This window comes from Halichoerus grypus, chromosome 13 (genome assembly GCF_964656455.1).
Source record: "Halichoerus grypus chromosome 13, mHalGry1.hap1.1, whole genome shotgun sequence".
In the NCBI taxonomy this organism is placed as follows: domain Eukaryota; kingdom Metazoa; phylum Chordata; class Mammalia; order Carnivora; family Phocidae; genus Halichoerus; species Halichoerus grypus.
Window position 1 is genome coordinate 54,395,752 of NC_135724.1, and position 23,004 is coordinate 54,418,755.

At 43.7% G+C, this 23,004-nt stretch overlaps 1 long non-coding RNA gene across 1 annotated transcript in view; it reads left to right on the forward strand.

Moving 5' to 3' along the window:
* Positions 1-6,461, forward strand: part of LOC144379786 (uncharacterized) — a 50,618-nt gene extending 44,157 nt beyond the window's left edge. The window contains exon 2 of the long non-coding RNA XR_013443166.1: positions 6,152-6,461. This is a non-coding gene — a long non-coding RNA (uncharacterized LOC144379786). The remainder of the gene's footprint in view (positions 1-6,151) is intronic.
* The last annotated feature ends 16,543 nt before the right edge of the window (positions 6,462-23,004 follow it).

Here is a 23,004-nt window from a genome sequence, read left to right on the forward strand (position 1 = left end):
TAAAAAAAAAGAGTATATTCATATGTTAAAAGTACAGGACATAAAACAAAAAACAAAACAAGACATCATGATACTTTTTCACTCAGAAGGTCTGACCACTGGGTTACACATACGGCATTGCTCACTGTTGCATTACCTAATTCATTTTCATCTTTAATATGTTTTTCAAATAGCTAAGAATAGCACAAACTACTCATCCTTTATAAATACAATGCAGATGATGTTGTAACATGATAATATTCCCTGGGATTCATAAATTTGGTGACAGAAAAGTATCTAAGTCATCCAACCTTTTAAAAAATAGGATCTTTTGTTTTTCCAGTATCTAACCATAAGAGGAAAAGTGAAGTCTCCTGAGAAAGGACCCAGGTCGAGGGAGGAAAGAATCAAGGTACAAACCTTGGTCTAAGATCAGTGTGGTTGCACTGGTAGATGAAAAGCCTCCCAGCTGCCCATCTAACTTCCCGTCCTCTTGTGCCATTAAACTTTGTCCACTCGCAGCCATGGTAATCTTCCTATGTCTAACCTCCTCATATCCCTCTTCTGCATAAAATCCCTCCTTGCTTCCCCAATGCCTATCTGATAAATTCCAAAATTTCATATGCTTACAAGTTGGGTATACTTGTGCAAGCACTTACCAGGCACCCAGCATTTTATATGAAAACACAGAAGCGGTAACAGACTTGGAGTATGACACAGAGTATGTCTTGTGCCATCCTCCATCCAAGCACCCAGATGCTTGTGTCTGAGTCCCGGGTGAAAGAGCTACTTGTCTGCAATCACAAAATCCACTAAGTGGCATCCTTGTGTGGTGGTGTCCCTAAGGCGAGAGGTGAATCCTGGACCTCATGGGGCCAAAGGGTAACAGTGCCTTGAGCAGTGACCCACGACCTGCACCCAGTCCAGACTTGAGGAAGGCCAAGGCACACATCACTCACTGGCAGTCCTGGTGACTCCATATTAGGTTCGGGCCACAGCGAGTTTAGCAGCATCCATTGGTGCCTTTGGGATCTTTGATGTTCAATGTCAGTATGGTGGCCGGAATAAGAGCAAGTAAAAAGGGTGCCTGGGTGGCTCAGTCGGGTAAGTGGCTGCCTTCGGCTCAGGTCATGATCACGGGATCTTAGGATCCAGCCCTGCATTGGGCTCCCTGCTCAGCAGGGAGTCTATTTCTCCCTCTCCCTCTGTACCTCACCTCATGCTCTCTCTCTCTCTCAAATAAATAAAATCTTAAAAAAAAAAAAAAGCAAGTAAAAATAGTAGGGTTCAGGCTGCAGAGAGAAGGCTTGGTTTTGCAAGCAGGGGATTCCCCAGGGTTTCTAAAGGCCGGTCAGGAGAAATCTGACTATGTTTAGAATTACCACTGATACAGGCGGTAACAAAGTCAAAGAAATACAGTTGTGCTACAGTTATTAAGCTGTTTGGCCTTGGAAACATGGGTTACTCTTGTATCCACTATAAATTAAAGTGCTCTTAAAAAAAAATCAGATCAGCTCTGTCCATTTGAAAAAAATGAAGTACAGCAGTTTTACCTAATTATCTTGGTAATTAAATGAGCAATGTAGATCACTTCAAGATCAAGGGGCCTAAATGAATTTGCCACAGATTATTTTAGTGTAGACAGAGATAAATGTCCCTGATACTCACTATTTTTCCAACATGAATGATGCAGCTACAGAAGGGCAGCTTAACAACATAATAATTTCTATTTGATTTTGAAATGCAGAAACATTTTGCAGTAGGATTATCAGGTTTATCTTCCTAATTGCATGTTGCTTTGGTTGCTATCAAAAAAACCCCCAAAAAACAAAAAACAAAAACTGAAAACCCAACAACTTGAAAAGTGGCAAAGAGAAAATTGCATTTAAATATCCTCAGGGTTAAGGTTTATTTTTTTAAATGATTAAAAAATAAGTAAACATAGTCAGGACCAAAAGCTTGAGACATAAATATTGACTGTAAAAGTCAACTGGTTAAATATAAATTTTCACACTGAATTAAGTGTTAAGAAATATGCATCATATGATACAAAGGGATGGGTGTATTTGTTTGAGCACTTACTATGTGCCAGACATTCTGTAAATATTATTTCCACTTTTTATAACAACGCTGCTGGGAAGTATTACTAAACTCGTTTTGCAGAAGAAGAAGCTAAGGCTCAGAAAACTTAGGTGATTTGTCCCCAGACTCTCAGCGAGAACCCACTGGCAGTTGGATGATTGTGGCAGTGTGACTGCCTCCTACTTGCTCCCAAATCCTTATCTCAGGGTCTGTTTCCAAGAGAATCCAGACTAAAATAACACAGACACCGATGTGTGTGTACGAGTGGGGAACAGAAGCTTAGCTCAGAGGAACGCAAAGGTAGGTGAAGGCAGGGAGAACACTCTCCCAAAATGACAATCTTTCAACAATTTTTTAAGGATCCAGGTTAAAAATCATTGTTACGACTGAGATGAAAGGGAATTTGTGAAATTGGCATGAAAGCAAAACACTGAGACATAGAAAAGAAATAGGCAAAAGGTGGCACGTTTTATTTGCAGCTACCCACATATGAACATTTTCCTCTTTGCTCCAAAAGATACTTCCCTTAGACTCCTTACACGTTGGGATGGGTACTGAACATAATAGCAGGCCACTGCGCTCATTGTGTATCTATCATCATGTTTGTTCTGCTCTTTAGGGTTTTAAATATTCTCATGTTGTATAGGTATTTTTATTTACAATGTGAATTAAAAAGGGCGCCAGCATCCAAAGAAACAACTATTTTAGGTGGAATGCAAATATATCTTATTCTCTTTTACATCAGACCTCTAGCTTATCCAAGTGGTCTTTGCCCACAGGGACTCCTGGTTTGATGATTTAGCTCTGCAGAATTTTGTGGCTATTGGGGGAGAAAAATAAGTTCTCTAGGTAAAGGTGAATATGAGTCTCTGGTTAAATATTTGCTTGTATTTGAATTTGTTCTCGTGAATCTTCCACAACGTACTTTTATATTGAAAAGGTTACAGAGATGGAGAGATTTGCAGATTTTTAAAAAAACTATCAGGCTAGTAATGAAAATATTGTGTCTCACTTTATGATGTTATTTAGTTTTTTTATCCTCTGTGGAATGTAGAGATAATAATTCTCTATTATGTCCATTTCCCAGTGAGGAAGCTGCGGTGGAGAAAGGCTGAACAAGCTGTCAGGGGAGCTGGGTTTGGAAAACTGTCCTGATAGGACTCGCATGTGTGTGGCCAAATGTTTTCACATAGTGGATGACCACTGTCTTTTCCAGTTTGAAACATATTTACGTAAACTTTATAAACATGATGTGTCAAAATCTATATAACATAGACCCAACAGCTCTTGTTCACTTAGATCCATCTAATTTTGCATTTTCCAGAAGAGATCTGAGTATATAATTCTAACATCCTAGTAAAGTGTGTAATTCCCAACTATTCAAAACCTTGGTACCTGATCATGCCCGGTTTTGTTCTACTGGCTCATTCCTCATGGGCAACGGGTACTTTATAACTATTTGATGAGGCTGGATTTATACTCTCAAGTTTGAAGGTTGTATATTTAAGACTGTTTGGAAGCATTTCCGTTCCTGGAATACGGAAGCTGGCAAGCTTTTTACAATAATTTGTTTCTCCACCTGTCCTCAAACATGTCGTATACACAAGAGGAATGGCTGTCTTTTCATTCTTCTGGATCAGAAACATTGGAACAACTACCCATGCTAATTAACAAGGCATGATTATAGTTTGTGAATCAAGGTGCCATGATAGGAATCAGATGAAAAGCTTCCTACAAGAGATTCTAGATCAGACAAACTCAGGAGCCCAGAACCAAGAATTCTCGCACATATTTCTGGATGCTTCAGCACTTGAGGGGCGTCTTGCCCAGCAAGCCTCATTTTTCTTTCAGCCCAATTACTACGGGCTTGGCTCTCCACATGCAAGTCTGCTTTGTCTCATCATTTTCTCACCTCTACTATGAAGAATATTAAGAATTATATGAATCCTTCCAGCTACCAAGGCTTAAATTATTTGTGTAATTAAACAAAAATGAGGTAGAGGGTGGTTCGTGAAGTTTCCAGATAACTGCCTCTTTCCTACATCGCCTATAAAAGCCAGCTCAAGGGTTGGGTACTTGCTATACTCCATTGACTTGGGTTTAGAACATCTTTCCCCTGTCTCTGCCCTTCTCAGGAATCCCTATGTGATGGTTCACTCAGTGAAAAGTTATAGAGCCCCCACTTTGGGCACCCCTTAGCGGTGAATACAAAGATGAATAAGTTCTCAATCAATAGGAATGCACTGGAGAAGAAATACATGGGATAAGCAAAAGAGCTACAGAAGGAAAGGTGAGGCAGAGAGACCTTCTGAGCATGACCAAGAAAACTTCCCAAGGAAGGTGATCTTTGAGCTGGGTCTTGAAACACTGGTAGGATTTCAAGGTCTAGGGTGAGGAGGGGCATTTTAGTTGAAGGAATTGGGTGAGCAAAAAACACAAAAATAAAATCTATAGATGCATCAGAAATGGTGACAGGTGTTATGGGTTTCCTGTTGGAGCCAGTGGGATATAACACTGAACACGTAAAGTGAGGAGAGAGAACCAAGGGTTCTGAATGCAGATCTAAAGGTTTTAGGAAATAGGAAAGACCTGAGGTTTGGAGCTGGGGAGTGATATAATCAAAGCTGCACTATGAAAGGATTGAAGTGCATGCAGAAGTTAGGGGAGGTGGGAGGTCCAAGGGAGGAGGGCTAGGCTGATTAGCACAATGGTCCAAAGAGCAGGAGGTGGCAAGGGCCTGGGACAGAATCTGAAGGGTGCGAAGTGACAGTAGAAGCCACCACAACACGGCCTCTGACATCCATGGTGTGTGTCTGTGGGGGAGCAATGTGAGTAAAGGAAAGCATAAACAAATGGAGACCCAGCCCCCCTGCCTCCCGCCCTGGGTGACTCAGGACATGTTGCCCCAAGATAAGGGAGGAAAGTATGAAACTGATGGATGAATTTTAGACATCTTGAGATTAAGGTGACCATGGAACAGCTGGGCAGATATCCACTTGGCAGGTAGAAATGCAAGACTAGATTTCTAACGGATGCTGAAAAGTTAAGATCTGGTAATATTCCATTCAATCAACCTCCACTCCTACTTCTAGAAAACAGAAGCTTGTTGCCAGGGCAGCTAACCTAAAAGCCAGTCTGCATGCTAAGAGTTTACCTGTTCCTGATCTCTCCCCAGGAAGCATTCCCATCCCCATTTTACTAGTGGGGATGTTGCAGCTCAGGGACTTTACATAAGATGGAGTCAGCAGTGAGGTGGCCGAGGTTTGATTCACATCCTTGTCTGCACGTTTCACATCCACACTAAGAAAGGATAGCTCTTTCCCTCTTTTTATTTCAGGGATCCCAATATAAGTACTACATGCATTCCTTTGTCCATTAATATCTATTCTCCTCTTCTGATCTTCATTCATTCTACTGGACTCAAATCTCTCCTGTTCAGCCCCAATTATATTCAGTGCCATTCCCTATCCCATCACTGCTCTTAACCTAGTTAGCTGCTCACTTGCTCATTATAGAGGATTCCAAGATAGTATAATTTCAGCTCCTGTGTTCATGAATTCTGTCCACAATCTCACCAGGGTACAATCCTTTGGTAAGCTTTGGGCTATGTGACCCACAGCACTTTAGAACACATGCTGGGCATCTAGCAGAACTGCTCTTTCTAATGGGACACATCATCATGGCACCAAATGCTCCCAAACAAAAGCCTCACATGCTATTCAACTAAAAAGAAATAATTTTCTTCTCTTCAGCAATTTGGTGGCTACCCTTGATTTCTATATTGCAATTTCTTTGACTCTCTGGCAAAATGACAAGTCATAAACTTTCTAACAGCTATCTATATTTCTCCATCTTTACTATGGAGATCATGCTAAAGTGGCTTTTCAATTTCTAGCCTCTAGCTCTCCATTGATTAATCATGTGATTAATTGGTTATCTAATTGTGATTCTTGGTTAACTAGTTTTGAATGAGAAAATTCTACGCTCCATGTGCTAGGTCTCACACTTTCTTCCCAGTACCTCTGATAACCCTGAAGTCATAAATGAATTCTCACAGTGTGGCAGGTGAAAATTATTCTTCTTCTTCCAGATGAGGAAGTGGCTGCCCAGAGTGGACTGTGACTCATTTGGCTCCCTGGATCTTTTTAATGAACCATTCACAGCCAACTGCCCTGGCCTCAAGAAGAGAAGAAACAGAGAGACATACAGACTTCTTAAATAAGAACGGTGGGCATGCGGGAGAGATGGAACTGGAAGGAATGAGTAGCTAGGCAGGGTGACCTTCAGGGAACTTGCTATTGGTCTGTTTATATATAGTCCTGGGGGAGAACTTCTTCTCCTTCAAATCCAAACCACAGGACCCTTCTTTAATGAAGTTTCTTTTGCTGTTGCTGCTCAAAGCTGGGGCTCACTTTGCAGAGACCTCTTACCTTTCTCACCTGCCTATACAATAGCAACAAAATCCATGTTTTCTTTTTGGCCCACCAAATAGAATATGTAGGCAGAGGCCATGTTATGTTCACCTGTGTGATCCTAACATTCAAATAATGAATGTATCTAAAATAGATAGAATACTTGTTAAAGTAGTGAGATACCTGTTTCTAGAGGTATTCAACCAGACTAGTATGGAGGGACTTTGGTCACGCAGCTGTCATTCTGTTATTTCTAAGTTTCCTATATTTTAAGGGCATTCTTATTCAAAGAGATTGCACCAATCCCAAATAGTTTAAAAATAGATGTGACTAAACAATGCATACTAGTCCTCAAGTGACTATTACAATTAGTTTAATATTCTGATTTTAATAATGATTGATCCTAGAAATTATTAAATGTCTTCAGGCCATTGTTTTTAATTACAAGCACCAGTCTATAAACGCTAATTGAACACCTACTATATGCCAGACCCCAGGGATAAAAGGATGTGAAACACAGAGCCTGCCCTCAATAATTTACATTCTAGTGAGGGGGAGGTCGCCATTATTGGGACTGAGGGGTCACAATCTAGTTATATAATTTCATGTTGTACCTCTGCTCCTCAGAACAGAGAATGTTTTCCAGGGGTTACTATGGGTTCTAAGAAGCCTATGTAAAAGTCCTCTTTGGAAACTTATGTTAGGAGAGAGGATCTTTAACCTCTGATGTCACTCAAGTCTCTACTGTAATTAATCCAGCTGGGAAATGCCTATGGCAGAAAAAGGAAGGGGAAGAAGGAGGCCTGCAAGGTCACTTCAAAACCAACCTGAACTTGAACCTTCCTTGCTATAAATTAAGTGTAGACATATATACACCTTCACCCTCACCCCCACCTCCACTCCCACCTCCACTCGCAGCATAATCCCGGCGGTAGGAAGGTCAAACCTTGTCATTTGGAGAAATGCAATATAGGGGCCTCCACTTAGACCCTGTTCTACCAGATTAGAGTCTGTTTCTAATCAAATGGAATTTAAGTTTAAACCGGAATTAGATTTGGGATTTACAGTCATTTCGACTTCCATTTCGTGGATTCCAGTCCTCCTCTCTCGGCCTAGTTTTAATCCAATGCACTTCGGAAGGAATTACACAGGAGCCTGGGGGCGGGGGGGGGGGGGCTCTAACGCCTGAGCCCCTCCGAAAACCTCCCGACTGGGTCAGTCTTGACTTGCCTAGGGATCTTTGGTGCTCCCCGCCACCCTACAAGCGACTGCACTAGCCGCCGGATCCCGGCGTTTCCCTTTCTCGCGTTTATTGGACGCCGCCCCTCTCTCCCGAGAGGATTTCGCCATCAGCACCCCAGGCTTTCCCCGCGCAGAGGCAGAATGAAAAGCGAAAGCCGTGGCAGGCTGGCCGAGGGGGCGGCCGAACGTGCCGCGTGCCTGGTGCTCCTGGATCCGCAGTGGCCGCGAGGGCTGTCACCGCACAGTGAGGACTCCGTCCTCAACTTTCAGCTCAAGTCGGGTACCCCGGAGGCCGCCGCAGCCCCGCCGCGCCCTCCCCTGCCCGCCCAGAGCCCTCTGGCGCCGCGGCCCAGTGGCGCCCTCCCGCCCGCAGCGGGTCCCCGGCCACCCCACCTCCCGCGCAGCGCGCCTCCAGCTGGCCCGCCGGCGTAGCTCCCCAGCCTCGGAGCAAGACGCGCCCCAGGGAGTTCGGCTGCTCAGCAGCCCCAACTTCGGCTTCCCAAGTGACACGACGCCCTCCCTCCCTCGAGCGCCGCCAGTCTCCGCCAGCCTCCACCCGAGGTCCTCACAGCCCAGCAGCGGGAAAATGAAATGCCCTGCAAGGGGCGCTCCCCCGGATTTTGAAAAACCGCTTCATTCGCCCCGGGAGCGCCTTGATCCTCCACCCGCAACCTCTTGCCAGATGATTTTCACCCTGGGACGCGCCCAGGTGGAGGGGCCTGGGAACTGGGGCGGGAGCAAAGGAGGCAGCAGCGCTGAGTTGCTGGGATGCAGCTACGCGCCTCTCGCGGCGAGGGGCTGAGGGCCCCCGGCTAGACTGAGCAGGGGGAGCGGGCCCCTCCTGCGCCTCTGCCTCGCGGAGGATCGCACACGCTTACCCTCATACACACACACACACGCACACGCACGCACTGCCGCCAGCACCCTCACCCCGCGAGCCCGGACACGGAGGTCAGAACCATTGGTCACTTTAAGGCAGGGCTGAAACGCCCAGATAGAGGCAGAGGCTCTCCCCTCTCCTCCAAGCTTTCACCATCCTAGGAACTCCCCTCCACCGCCACCACAAGCACCCCCAATTTCCCAGAGCAAGAAAGGTCTGGTTTCTGAGATTCCGCTCCCTGAGCTAGCGGTTCAAGCTGCAGGGGGGCGGGGAGGGATAGAGGGAGCACTGGAAAGCGAGCCCGCGCTCACCTCCGCCCTCCGCGCGGAGAACTGGCCAGCCCCACTCGCCTCTGGAGCACAACTAGGCGGCCAAGGCCGGACAGCCAGACCCTGGGGCGCTCCAACTCCGGCGACGGCAGGGAGCGTAGCGACAGCAGCAGCCACTTCGCGCGTTGGCAAAGGCACGGAATCTCCGAATAGGCTGAGCCGCGGGCGCGGAGGGGTGGAGGCGCGAAGGGCGGAGGAGGAGTTGCCGGGGCCGAGAGGGATGACGTCCTCCAGCGCCTCGGGCTCGCAGGGACTGAAGATTCCTGCTCTCGCCCGGCCCAACGCGCTCTCTCCAGGGCTTCGCAGAGGCGCCGCGCCCGGCTCCGCTACGGCTCCCGAACTGCGCGCGTGGGGGCGATCCCGGCCAGCTTGAACCAGGGGTGCAAGCCCTCTGGCCCTCTCAGAGCACCTCGCTGCCTGTTCCTCTCCTTGGGGTGCCCGCCCGAGAGTCCCTGCAGATCTAGGCGGGCCCGGGGAAGGCAGCCCCCCGGCCGGGCCAGCCTCACCCCTTCCCCGCTTTCTCCCTCATCGACCTCGAGCCAAGGGCAGGCGCCCGCGCCCCGGCCCCTGCCCCCTGGGCGAGCCGGTGTCCCGGCCTTCGCCCGGCTGCGAAGAGGGATGGGGCACCGGAAAGGAGGAGCGCTCACCTGGGTCACCCGAAGCCTTCCTCTCCAGCCCCTCCAGGAACCTGCCCGCAGCCCCCAGGCACAACCTTCCTCGAAGAAAAAAAGTAGCGCAAGGGCAGAAGAGAGGTAGTGCGGCTCACAGGTCCCTGCGCAGCGGCTTTTTCCTTCGGAATCTCCCGGGTCCGGTCTCGGGTTCGGCGGCGGGAAAGGGCTGTCGGAGGCTGGAAGGGGCCGCCAGACCCGGGCTCCTCCCGCAGCGGCCGCGGCCGCACCGCCAAGTTGCCACCTGCAGCGCGCGTCGGGCGCCTGTGACAGCCCGCGCCACTCGGCCCGCGCCGGCCGACCCTCCCCGCCCGCTGGTTGGCTGCGCCCCGCTCCTGGGCGGTCCCGGCGCTCGGCTCCGCCCCGCTCCCCGCCGCCGCGCGGCCAGTTCGCTGAGTGGGTCTCCTTCCAGGCCTGCCTGGGCTTTAGAGCCAGCGAGTTTGGGGAGCTGCTCAGGCTTTGCAAGCAGGGGAAGAATCCGTCACACGCACGAACACACACACACAATTTTGTGTAGGTTGCGTATTGGAGGAAAGAGAGAAGATAAGAGAAATGCCCTTCGTGTGCCTTAAGGGGACCTGGTTACTTGGTGGTTTGTTTTTTGGTTTTGGTTTTGGTTTTTGCTGGTATGAAATTTGTGCAATCTGCGAAAAGAGTTAACCTCATAGTGGCAATCAGTGTGCGGGGATGTGAGCTAGAAAGTGGCTTGGGGATTGTTTTCGCGTAAGCTTTACACAAAGTTCACCCGAAGCGCTAAAATGTGGAGATAAGTCCTGGAGTCCCGTCGGATTCCAGCACCTAAAAAGCCATCTACCCCTGCTGTTGCCTGCAGTCCTGAAGGGCCAGTGTGCCAGCGACGTGCTTGCACCATCCTGAGGCTGCGAGTACAGGCCATGAAAACTCACGCTGGAGCATATATGAAGCCTCTGTTTTGCACAACTCTTGGCCTTTTAAGTAAACAAAGGAAACATTATTTTTCTTTCTCCTTCCTCTCGTTTTCAAGCGCACTCTTCCCTCTGCCTCTGAGTACCACCTGAAGTCATGCTTTCTAGAAAGCTTTGGCAAAGTCTTCCTTAGGAGAAAAACTATACAAATACGAAAAGTACCAGTCTGGAAAGCCATCCAATCACCCAGAAACGTCTCACTCCTGGTGAATCTATGTGAAAGAGGTACATTGCCAAGTACCTATTTGTTTGACAACACTTCAAGATTAACTGTCCAAATAGCACATTTTATAGCCCATTAGGGAAACATCTATGTTTTGTGAGTGCAGGGGTGGCACTGTTAAGTGTGACAAAGCATGCACACGCAAACTTAACGTCTTACTGTGCTTTGTAGAATCCTCAGCAGGGTAAGGCAGGAGGAAAGGGACTTTCCTAAAGGAAGTCTGAAGGTGGCTCTTCACAGAGCATACTGGGGACAGTTGCGACCAGTCAAGAGGCCATTCCCTGTCAATGGTTGCTAAGTAACTTGGGATGCTGCTTTATAGCACCTGTCCAGATCCTAACACCTTGAGTCCACTTTGGGGACGAATAGCAAATCTTTTTTTTTTTTCCCCCCTTTGTAGCCAGGTAGCACAGTTCAGAGGCAAAGCATTCACGGAGATATTTCAGTACTCCAGATTAAGTGCTTGCTGAATGAATTGTACTTTGACCCGGACTGGGTGAAACAAGGAGTAGAATGGAGGTGTGGCTCACTCAGATTTGAATGCAGGTTGACTCAATAACTGGAGGAGTACTTGATCAAGATTGGGGGGGGGGGCGTGATGAAGAGCGGGACCAGTAGTGGTCCTTAACCCAGATATGCTTCTGATGTATTGTCAGCCAGGTGAAGCACAAACAACTGGACAAGGTGCATTTTCCTAAGAGTAGGGAAGGAGCTATGACTCAAGTGAATAGGAAAGCATTATGTAGGAAAGAGGAGAGGAATTAGAAAGAATTGAAAGAGAAAATTGGAGCATCTATGGACAGTGAGAGAAATCAATGGGCATACCTCAAGATTCTGAAGGGGGAGATAAGAGAATTGCTGAGACTGACAGGTGGTAAGTGTAGAAGCTGAGAATCCTGGAGTAGTTTTATGGTTTCAGCAAACAGAGGGCTGAACCCTGGTCCCAGCACTTCTGTGTGTGATATGTCTGCTTTGCATGTGGGACACATGGTTTGAGGTTCATTTTCCTCATCTGTAACCAAGAGATAAGGATGCCTACCCAACAGAGCCATGGTAAAGATGAACTGAGATCATGCATCTGTAATGCTTGGCACAATGTTTTGCATGTAGTAAGCATTCAATAAATAGTAGCTATTATTGTAAACAGTGTTTTAAAAGAGCTCAATGATCCTCTAATCCCTTTGATATTTGTTTCTGATAGAATATTTCTATCAAGTGCTCCTCCTGCTTGTGCATTCCCTGTGATAAGAACCTCACTAACCCCGAGTCCATTTCATTTTCCTTACTTGAAGATGAGATGAGTGACACTACCTTTTTTTTCCACTGGTTGGTTCTGTTTTTATCCAGGGTTGTCATACAAATGTCTAAAACCTATTTCATAAGAAAGCCCTCCAAATTGCTTAAGACAAATAATAGATCCCCTCTGTGACTTCTTTTGTCTGAGCCAAACATGTCCCGCCCTTCAGCCTCTCCACAGTGCTGTGGTTTCACAATTTTTCACCATCTTACCCCACAAATTGCCTGTGACCTCTTTAAAATAAGAACACAGCTCTCCAGCCCAGTCCTTCCAGCAAAAAAAAAAAAAAAAAACCCAAAAAAACCAAAAAAACCTCTTTTTCCACGTGCTGCTGGTAGTGCAGCCCGCATTGTTGTACACATTTTGAATGCGCGATTAACTCTTGAGACATACTGAGACGCCTGTTAACTAAAACTCAGAAATCTTTTTCAGATGTTACTGTTTGTTCAGAACTTTGGGGGTCATGGTGTTGTTGTTCACTTTTTCCTTTCTGTAGGATAGGATTAGACTCAATGACCAATGAAGTCACTTTTTAATGGTTTGTCTTGAAATAATTCCAAACCTACAAATATATGGGAAAACAGTATAAAGAACTCCTATGTCCTTCTCTTTTAGTTTCCCCAATTGTTATCATTTTACATTTGACATCTCTCACTTTCTCTCGATAGGTAGACAGACAGAGAGATACTCATGATCTATATTCTTTTATTAAGCCATTTAGGAGCAAGTGTAGACATGATTCCCATCATTTTTAAATACTCCAGTGTATATATTTCTCCCAAACCAGGATTCTCTCCCACATAAGCACAATGTGTGCAACCAATCCGTAGAATCCATTCAGATTTCACCAACTTTCCCCAAGATCTTTCTTTTTCATTTCTGGTTCAGAATGCAATCCAAGATCACACATTGCATTTAGTTGACATGTCTCTTTATTCTCCTTTAATCTGCTACAGTTCTGCAGTCTTTCCCTGTCTTCCTTGCCCTTCCTTGACAGCTTTAAACACCATTTGACCTTCATTCTATAGATTTCATGGATCTCAAGCTCGATCCACCTGATGGTTCTTCATGTCCAAAGCAGGTCATGCATTCTTGTCAGGAATATCAAAGAAACAATGATGCTGTGCTCACAGTACATTTCCATTAAAAGGCAAATGATGTCAAACCATCCCACCATTGTAATGTTAACCTTGATCACCTGGATTGGTGGGCACTGGAATTCTCCTGTATCAAGCCACCATTTTCCACATTGGCAATCAGTGTCCTTGGCATTTTGTAGGAATATAGTCCAAGGCTACACCAATATTCTGTTCCTCATCGAATCTTCACTGAGCTGTCTTAGGAGACATTGATGACTCCCACCTGAATCAGCCTCCACTATGATGATTGTCAAATGACAGTCTTCCATTTGCATCATTCCGTCTGCATTTATGAATTGGCATTCTTCTGTAGAAATCTTTCCCTTCTCTTCATTTATTTAGTTATGTCAGTGCAGACTCATCAATTCCTATTTTATTCAGAGTTGTATTCAGCTACTTTCATTATTTATATTGATGTTCAAAGGGTCCCTGATTTGGCCAGAGGGTGTCTCTTCAGCCTGGCTCTTAGGTCCCTCTGTCCCCATTATTCTTGGGCACCTTTTTACTTTCTGGCACATCCAAATGTTCCAGGCTCATTTTGTACTCTCCCTGCCCCAGCCCTGGAATCAGCCCGATCTCCAAGGAGCCCAGGCTCCTTTTAATGGAGGATGACATTTAGAAACAAGATCTGGGCACCCAACATGCTCACTGCTACCAGCCTGTCATAACCTCTAGGCTCTCTCAGTGGATAGAACAAGGAAATAAATAATACATGTTCACACACAAGCACACACACACACACACTTATGTCTATTTATATGTGTACCTCTGTATATTCTTTCTTTATGGATCCATCTATAAATATATATCCATGTGAACACACAGAGATATATCTCCATCTCTATATCTGTGTCTATACCCGTATCTACATCTATATCATGAGTTCACACCAATACCTCCAATTCTAACCCAACACATCAGGATTCTTTATAGCCCTTGTCCTTTCTATATTTATAAATCTCTTCTCTGGTAGAGAGAAACCTGATTCCCGTCACCCTCAGAATATTGACTTATTTGCTCCAGCTCGCCTTCTATAACACTCTTCTGGCCACATCGGCCACCTCCAGCCCCTGCCCTAGCTGCTGCCCCACTGGACTTGCTGCCACCTGGGCTGCTGGACCCACTGCAGCCTCTGCTTTCTCAGTCTCCGGGGCCCCTGCCGCTGCTGGCAGCTCCTGACCACAACTCACCAGGACAATGACATTTCTTTCCTTGCAGTTGTTCAGGTCAAACCCTGAAGTCAGCCTTAATAATACCTTCTCTCACATCCCATATCTAATCTGTAGCAAATTCTATTTGTTCTACCTTCAGCTAGGTCCAAAATCCAACTCCTTTTCACCACCTCTGCCATTACTACCCTGGCTCAGGTCAGCCTTATCTCTGTCTTGATTATTGTAATAGCTCCCTAACTGCCTCCCCTGCGTTGGTCCTGGCTTTCCCAAAGACTACTGTCAGCCCACCAGCCTCAATAATAACTTTCAAAATATAAGTCATATTTTGTGTCCTTGCTCAATGGTTTCTACCTTGTAGAAATAAAAAGCCCAAATCCTAACAGATGTGCGCCGTTGGCCTTGATACCTCCCTTTCCTTATCTGCTGCTCTCCACCGTCAGCCCCCACTCCACGCTGCTCCCAGAACACGCCAGGCATCCCCCTCCCTCTACCTGAGCCAGTCTTCCTCAGGTAGCCCTGTAACACCCACTACTTCCGGGTCTCTGCTCAAACGTGTCTTCCTCCATTAGGACTTCTTTGGGTACCATATTTAAAATTGCACTTCCTTGTTCCCACCCCCATTCTCTCTCTCACTGCTTGGTTTTTCTCTATGGCATGTATTACATACAATCCAACATCGTATTTGTTGTCTTTATTTGTACACAGTCTTCCCCTTCCCGCTGCCTTGACTAGAAGCTCCATGGAAGGGGGTTCGCATCTTTAGTTTAATGCTCCATCTCCAGTACCTATATCAGAATTGGTAAACAGAGTGTCAACAAATATTTGTTAAACGAATGGATGAAATGACAAAAACACATAAATATATTTACGACCAACTGCAGACACGTCCACATGCTAAAAGGTTGCCAATGTAACTGATGAGATCGAAGCCAGGGAGCTTAACTTAAAATGTCTCACAGTCATTAAAGGTGGAGTGTAGAGGGGCGCCTGGGTGGCTCAGTTGGTTAAGCGACTGCCTTCGGCTCAGGTCATGATCCTGGAGTCCCTGAATCGAGTCCCGCATCGGGCTCCCTGCTCAGCAGGGAGTCTGCTTCTCCCTCTGACCCTCCCCCCTCTCATGTACTCGCTCTCTCTCATTCTCTCTGTCTCAAATAAATAAATAAAATCTTTAAAAAAAAAAAAAAAAAGGTGGAGTGTAGCAAGAGGTTATCAAAAATATAAAGACAGAGAAAAGACTCTGGGTTTGATGAATATGAAGTAGAGTAGGCAATCTGGAAAAAAAGTGTTGTTAGGTTTCAATTGACCATTTCTTGAGCAAATGACTAGATTACATACCACTAGGCCTTAAAATTAAAAGTCCTACCAATATTTCCAAATATATTCTTTAAAATCAGTTAGTCTAGTAAAAGGATTTTAGACACTTCCTCTTGTGAAACAGAAGCCTCTTGAAGCAAAAAGAACTAGTTAAAGGAGCTCACAATAGTTCAAACAGAGCACCTTCTTTTTTTTTTTTTTTTTTTTTTTTACGGTGGCAATTTGGCTCACAAGGGAAATTAATCCCCTTCTTGTATTATTGAAACCCTGTGTCCAGCTTGGTCCTTGATAAGCCAAAAGTCCTTAGAAAATGTTTATGCAAAATGAAATGGAATCCCATACACATGGGACAAACTTTCAGCATCGATCTGTCATCGTATTTTTAATATACCTTGTTCTGCATACTTTAGAAGACTCAGTGCACATTTGAGAACTGTTTAGGAAGCAAGTTTCACCAAGGCCAGTCCTACAATTATTTAATGACTGAGCTTGGAGACAACACATAAGATATAGTGATTTATATTTGGAGTTGCAGAAATAATTGTTTTCATTTTCCATAAATTCCCCTCCACATTTCTAGGTAAATATTTCCATAAGACTCAGTGAGTTGAATGAAATATATAACTCTGATAGAAATGTTAGGTGTTCTAATTTTTAAAAGTTTTCAGCACATCCTGAATGGAAAAAGGAGATAGTTGGAAAGAGAGTTATTTCTTTTAAATTTATCTCATTAGTGTGTAGCTTTCAAAATGAATTTTTGGACTCTGCAAAAATAGCTATTTGGTTTATGCATTAAGTTTCTTTTGAAAGGAAGACCTTTCCATGTTTTCTCGAAGGAGCCATCATTGCTAACACAATGGCTGACAAAACCCATCGCTGGCATCCCATGCCTACTGATGCACGACCTGGAGACTTCTCTTTGCAGGCACAAATTTTCTCTTCCTGATGCTGCTCTTCTGCGGCTGAAACTTCAAAATGTTAAGCAAAAAGTCAAGTAAAGTTATGATTTCTTGAAATGCCTTCCAAGTTCCTCTCCAGTGCTGTTTCTTTACTCACTGTGTGATCTCAACATTAACCTCTCTGAATCTCAATTTCCTTATATAAATTGGGAATGGCATCGACTAGGTCGGATTAAATGAAATAATTTGACAAAAGGGCTTTAAAAACGATAAAGAGCCATAAGAACGACAAGGCCACCATCCTTTTCCTCATCAAGCTACTTACATAGCATGATGGCAGAAGTTTAAAAATGGTGTTGATGTGAAGCCTGTCCTTTTCTTTTTTCTTTTCTTTTTTTTTTATATATATATATTCAGATACTCGTATATTTCTAACCAGCTTTCTCCTAAGTGAAGCCCTATTCTAATACTTAAAACTATTGAATCTTCAGTGATTTCTCGGTACTCCAGAACTTGTTAGAGTTGCCATGGCATGAACTAGCCCCAGAATGATTTTCTTTCTTTCCTTCTTTTTTAAGTATCTCTAAATTATAATAAAAGTTTAACCAAGTTGCTGAGAGCAGAAAGTTCCAGAGTAAGCTCTGCCCTTTGCAGCAAAATATCAAACAACAGTGACTGATCAATAAATCTTCCACATAACTGCAGATCATAAACTCATTGTAAAGATTTAGGGCTTGACGTTTCCTTGTTCTTTGCTTGATGCATGCCAGTCCGTGAAAAAGAACACTCTAGATGCAGAAACTGTTTAGGTTATTTTCTGATCTGGGGCGAAGCATGCAAACTCAGCAATAAGCAGAAGTTAATTATCTGAAAAGTGAATTCTTTGCCAAATTTTATAAAGCAAGAAGTTTTCAAAATACAGTATAAGACTGATTTAAAGTTGGCTGTTAACATCTATATCACCTTAAGCCAATGCTGATAACTGGACCGAATATTAATCTGATTTCTATTTTTTCTTTAAAATCAGAGCCACATTCTCTGCTATGAAGATGCATATATTGGGGCTGGTTAGTGGTATTTATTTTCATTAACTGAGATTTAGTGAATTTTTATTTTTACTATAAGAGATCACTAAATATCTTTCAATCAGCTGAACACTAGGACCAGAGTCCCAGTTTCTAAAGAAAGTAACCCTTTCTTCAATTAACTTGGAGTCTATTGGCTCCATTTTTGTTAAGGTGATGGGTAATGATCTTATCATCTATTGTATTTGAGGTTTAAGTGCAAGGCCACTGCTAACCCAAAGGCTGCCTTTCCTAAAATCTAGGAAAAGACAATCCTTCCAGCAGAACACATCCTGGCAAGCACACAGCTCTCTTGTACCAGGGCAAGAAGTTGGCTGAATCCCAGCACTCACTGGCCACCCTGTGCTACTCGGGGCTTGAAAGGTTAGTATCTGTATGTTCATGTCCTACTGAAATCTAAAAGAAATGAATTATGCTTGACAGGTCTCTGCTTTGATTGCCTTCAGGAACTCCATCCTGGCTAATAGCCCCTGAGTTTGTCTGTGGTAGCAGCAGCTTGAACTTCCTCTACCTCCAGTCATGTTCAGGGAAGAGAGAGAAGAGGAAAAGCTTGGCAAAGTAGAATGGGCTAGAAAAGGGCTTTGTGGTTGGATAGACTTTGTGTAGATCAAAAACAGATATTCGGGGCACCTGGGTGGCTCAGTTGGTTAAGCGACTGCCTTCGGCTCAGGTCATGATCCTGGAGTCCCTGGATCGAGTCCCGCATCGGGCTCCCTGCTCGGCAGGGAGCCTGTTTCTCCCTCTGACCCTCCCCCCTCTCATGTGCTCTCTCTCTCTCTCTCATTCTCTCTGTCTCAAATAAGTAAATAAAATCTTTAAAAAAAAAAACAAAACAAAACAAAAAAAAACCCAGATATTCTATGGGTGGAATTATTACCCGTTCAATGCATATCTAGAATACTCTCATGAAATCGGTTGTGGTCCGTTCAAGCCAAGGCAAATGACTGGCCAGTGTTGATAGGACAGAATTCTATAACCTTGACCTTGTGGCTCCAGGATCTTGCTAGTCTCTGTCTCTGGCCTAGCCCTGGCTCGGGCTCATACAGAACTTTGCCAGACCCAAGCTGTCACGAGAAGGGATCTGATAGAGGGATGGCTCAGACATCTCTGAAATATGAAGGGATTCTTTGGAACTGTAAGGACCTAAGTTATGAGCAGTTCCTACATAGGTACTGTACAAGTGATACTTCAAAAGGAAGGATTTGCTCCATCATCAGTTTTTAAGCAAACTTGTTAGTGTTATCTTGTTTCCCATGTCATTGAGCCATAAAAAGAACCATGCTTATTTTAAAGTGTAACCCAGGATTTAAAATGTGTAAGAAAAGGACATTGCTTCCAGCGTTTCAACTTTTATAAACCCGTGTTGACGCACACACAGCAAGGATTCCTGTGGGATCTTGAGTCACCTGGAGACCTGTCAGGTGTGACCAGATCCACTTCCAGATACACCTTGAATGCACCCACCTCTTCCATCACCTCTAGTTTCCACACCTCCATCTGCCCTTGCCAGGCTATCAGAGCCTCCTAAATGCTGTCCTGCTTTGTTTCCAGCCCTGCTGCCTTCCAGCACATTCTTCTCATACCAGCTTGAGGAATCTCTCCTTTGCTTAATACTTTTCAATGACCTTCCATTCACCTCAGATAAAATTTTAAAATGCCTCAGGGAACCCCATCTGGGATTGCCACTGCCTACCTAGCAACTGCACCCCCTCCCACCTCGCTTTGCCCCAGTGGTGGCCTCGCTCTGCGTTTCAGGATTGCCATGAGCGCTCCCACCTCCAGGCCTTCCTCACATGCTGTTTTACTTCCCAGAGAGGTTTTTCCCAGCTCTTCATCTAGCTAAAGCTTATTTATCCTGCAAGATCCAACTTCAGATGTACTTTCTCTGAGAAGACTTGCCTTTCTTTGTACCTCTCCATTCAAATTGGATTCCACACTATCTTCGGGACACTCCTCCCTGTTCCTGAAGACAAGGACTGGGAGGGTTTTCTTGACTCTATCCACAACCTAGAAAGAAGCTATCCTGTGTGGCTCTGTTGCCCAGATCTGGAGCCAGATTGCCTGGGGTAAATTCCAGCTCTGTCCTTCTGACCTGGGATAAGTGACCTAGCACCCTCGTTTGTCAACTTCCTTGTCAGCAAAAAGGGGCCACTGAAGTACTGACTCCATTGGATTTCCTTATCTGTAAATGGGAATTCTGGTAGGTTCTTTCCATAGTGGGAAATCGTGAGGCTTTACTTAGTTCACATGTGTAAAATGCTAGAAAAATTCTATGATAAACAACGTTAGGGACTCCTGGGTGGCTCCCTGCTTAGTGGACACTTTGCTTCTCCCTCTGCCTGCCATTGCCCCTGCTTGTGCTCACTCTGTCTCTCTCTCTCTGACAAATAATGAGATCTTAAAAAATTAATAATAATTTAAAAAAACAATGTTAATTATTTTAGCAGGCACTTGATTAATATTTTTGATAGAATTAATTCATTCATAAAGCTTTGGTCACAGATTTCCTCCTCACTTTGGGACAATTCTTCCTTGATTTAAATGATATAAAACAATACCGAGAAAATAAAATGCTCTCGCTTAACATAATTAAGAATGACAAATTTCGGGGTGCCTGGGTGGCTCAGTCATTAAGCGTCTGCCTTCAGCGCAGGTCATGGTCCCAGGCACCTGGGATCAAGCCCCGCATCGGGCTCCCTGCTCCGCGGGAAGCCTGCTTCTCCCTCTCCCACTCCCCTGCTTGTGTTCTCTCTCTCGCTGTGTCTCTGTCAAGTAAATAAATAAAATCTTTAAAAAAAAAAAAAAGAATGACAACTTTCCCTTCATCAAGAAAGATATCACAAACAATATTGAAAGTGCCGAATCTGCAACATACGCATATTCAGAAGTTGAAATGGATATTTTTTGATACTTTCTTCGCCTTTCCTTCACGATCCAGGCCCATAATGATGACTCATGCAGGATCCCAAATTTGGCACTTCTTTTTTCTCCCCCAAGTTTTATCGAAATATAATTGACATATTACATTGTGCAAATTTAGGGTATATAACGTGATGATGTGATACATGTACATACTGTGAAATACTTACCACAATAAGATTAGTTAACATATCCTTCACCTCACAGAATTACCATTTGTTGTTGTCATGGTGAGAACATTAAAACTCTACCCTCATAGCAGCTTTCAAGTACACAACACAGTACGGCTAACTATAGTCACCATGCAGTGCCTTAAATCCCTGGAACTTATTCATCTTATAACTGAAAGTTTTTTTGTTTTTTTTTTTTATTTTATTTTATTTTATTTATTTATTTGAGAGAGAGAGAACGAGAGAAAGAGAGCATGAGAGGGAGGAGGGTCAGAGGGAGAAGCAGACTCCCCACTGAGCAGGGAGCCCGATGCGGGACTCGATCCAGGGACTCCAGGATCATGACCTGAGCCGAAGGCAGTCGCTTAACCAACTGAGCCACCCAGGTGCCCATAACTGAAAGTTTTTAACCTTTGACCAACATCTCCCCATTTCCCCCACCCCTCAGCTCCTGGCAACCCTCATTCTGCTCTCTGTTTCTATATTCTCTTAGTTCAATCTTTTAAGAGTCCACATATAAGTGAGATCATACAGTATTTGTCTTTCTGTCTGATTTATTTCACTTGGCACAATGCCCTCATAGTCCATCCGTGTTGTCACAAATAAGAGGATTTCCTTCTTTTTAAATTAGTAGAATAATATTTCAATGTCAGTAAATATGGAATACAATGAAATATGCATATATTTATATTATAAGATATTATATATATAATATTATATATATTTATTTCTTTATCCATCCGTCAATGGACACTTAGGTTGTTTCTCTGTTTTGGTTATTGTGAATAATACTGCAATGAACATGGGAGGGCAGATAGCTCTTCAAGATAATAATTTCACTTTCTTTGAATATATACCTTGAAGTAAGATTGCTGGATAGTATGGTAGTTTTATTTTTAATCTTTGGGAAGCCTCCATACTGTTTTCCACAGTGGCTGCACCAACTTAACATTCTTACTAGCAGTGTACGAGGGCTCCCTTTTTTCCACATCCCAGCTGACATTTGTTATCTCTCATCTTTTTGATAATAACCATTTTAACATGTGAGTTTCCCTGATGATCAGTGATGTTTAGCACTTCTTTATGTACTTGTTGGCCATTTGTTGTCTTCTTTGTAGAAAGGTCAATTCAAGTCCTCTGCTCATATTTTAATCAGAATTTTTTTCTTTTTTTGCTTTTGAGTTGTAGGAGTTCTTTGTATATTTTGGATATTAACCCTTTATAAGATGTATGGTTTGCAAATACTCCCATTCCATAGGTTGCTTTCTCATTTTTGTTGACTTTTTTTTTTTTCTGTGCAGAAGCTTTTTAGTTTGATGTGGTCCCACTTATTGATTTTTGCTTATTGTCTTTGCTTTTAGTATCAGAATCCAAAAAATCATTGCCAAGACTGATGTGAAGAAGATTTTTTCCTTTTTTTATTCTAGGAGTTTTCTGGTTTCAGGTCTTAAATTCATGTCCTTAATCTATTTCGAGTTAATTTTTGTGAGTGGTCTAAGGGGTACGGTTTCACTCTTTTGCATGTGGATATCCAGTTTCCCCACCATTTATTGATGAGATTACCCTTTCCCCATTGAGTGTTCTTGCATTCCTAGTCAAATATTAGTTGGCCATGTAAGTGTAGGTTTATTTCTGGGCTCTCAGTTTTGTCCCATTGGTCTATGATCTGTTTTTATGATAATAACCATGTTGTTTTGATTATTATAGATTTGTAATCAAGTTTGAAATCAGTAAACCAAACTTGGCACTTCTTTTGAAGGAATAATTGAAGAAAAATCTGGAAAATCTCTGTTAATAAAGACAAGAGATATTTTGTTCTATTTTCCAGTAATTTTTGTTGTAATCACAATGTATTTATTAGGGATATGGCCATAGAGAAAAGGTAAGAGTTGCCAACATCTTGACTGGTGTCAGGAAAACTTGCCTCAAGTAATACGAGCTACCTATATGTTTGGTCTCTCTTTTTCTTTAAATGAATACACCTATAACATGAATTGAAAGAACAGTGACAAATAATGTTTGTTTCTATTCAAACCTTACCTCTCTGTGGTTGTAATGCCTTTTTTTAAGCTCACTGCATCTTTATGGTTATTTTCCATACTAGCCTATCATTCATCACAACAGATTTATCATTTTGTGCTTCACAAAGTTTAGAAAAATAATTGTGACCCTGATGCTAATATAGCCTATTATGTTAGAATGGCTTTTCTAATAATATACTGAGCCATGATTTGGATATTTAATTATTAC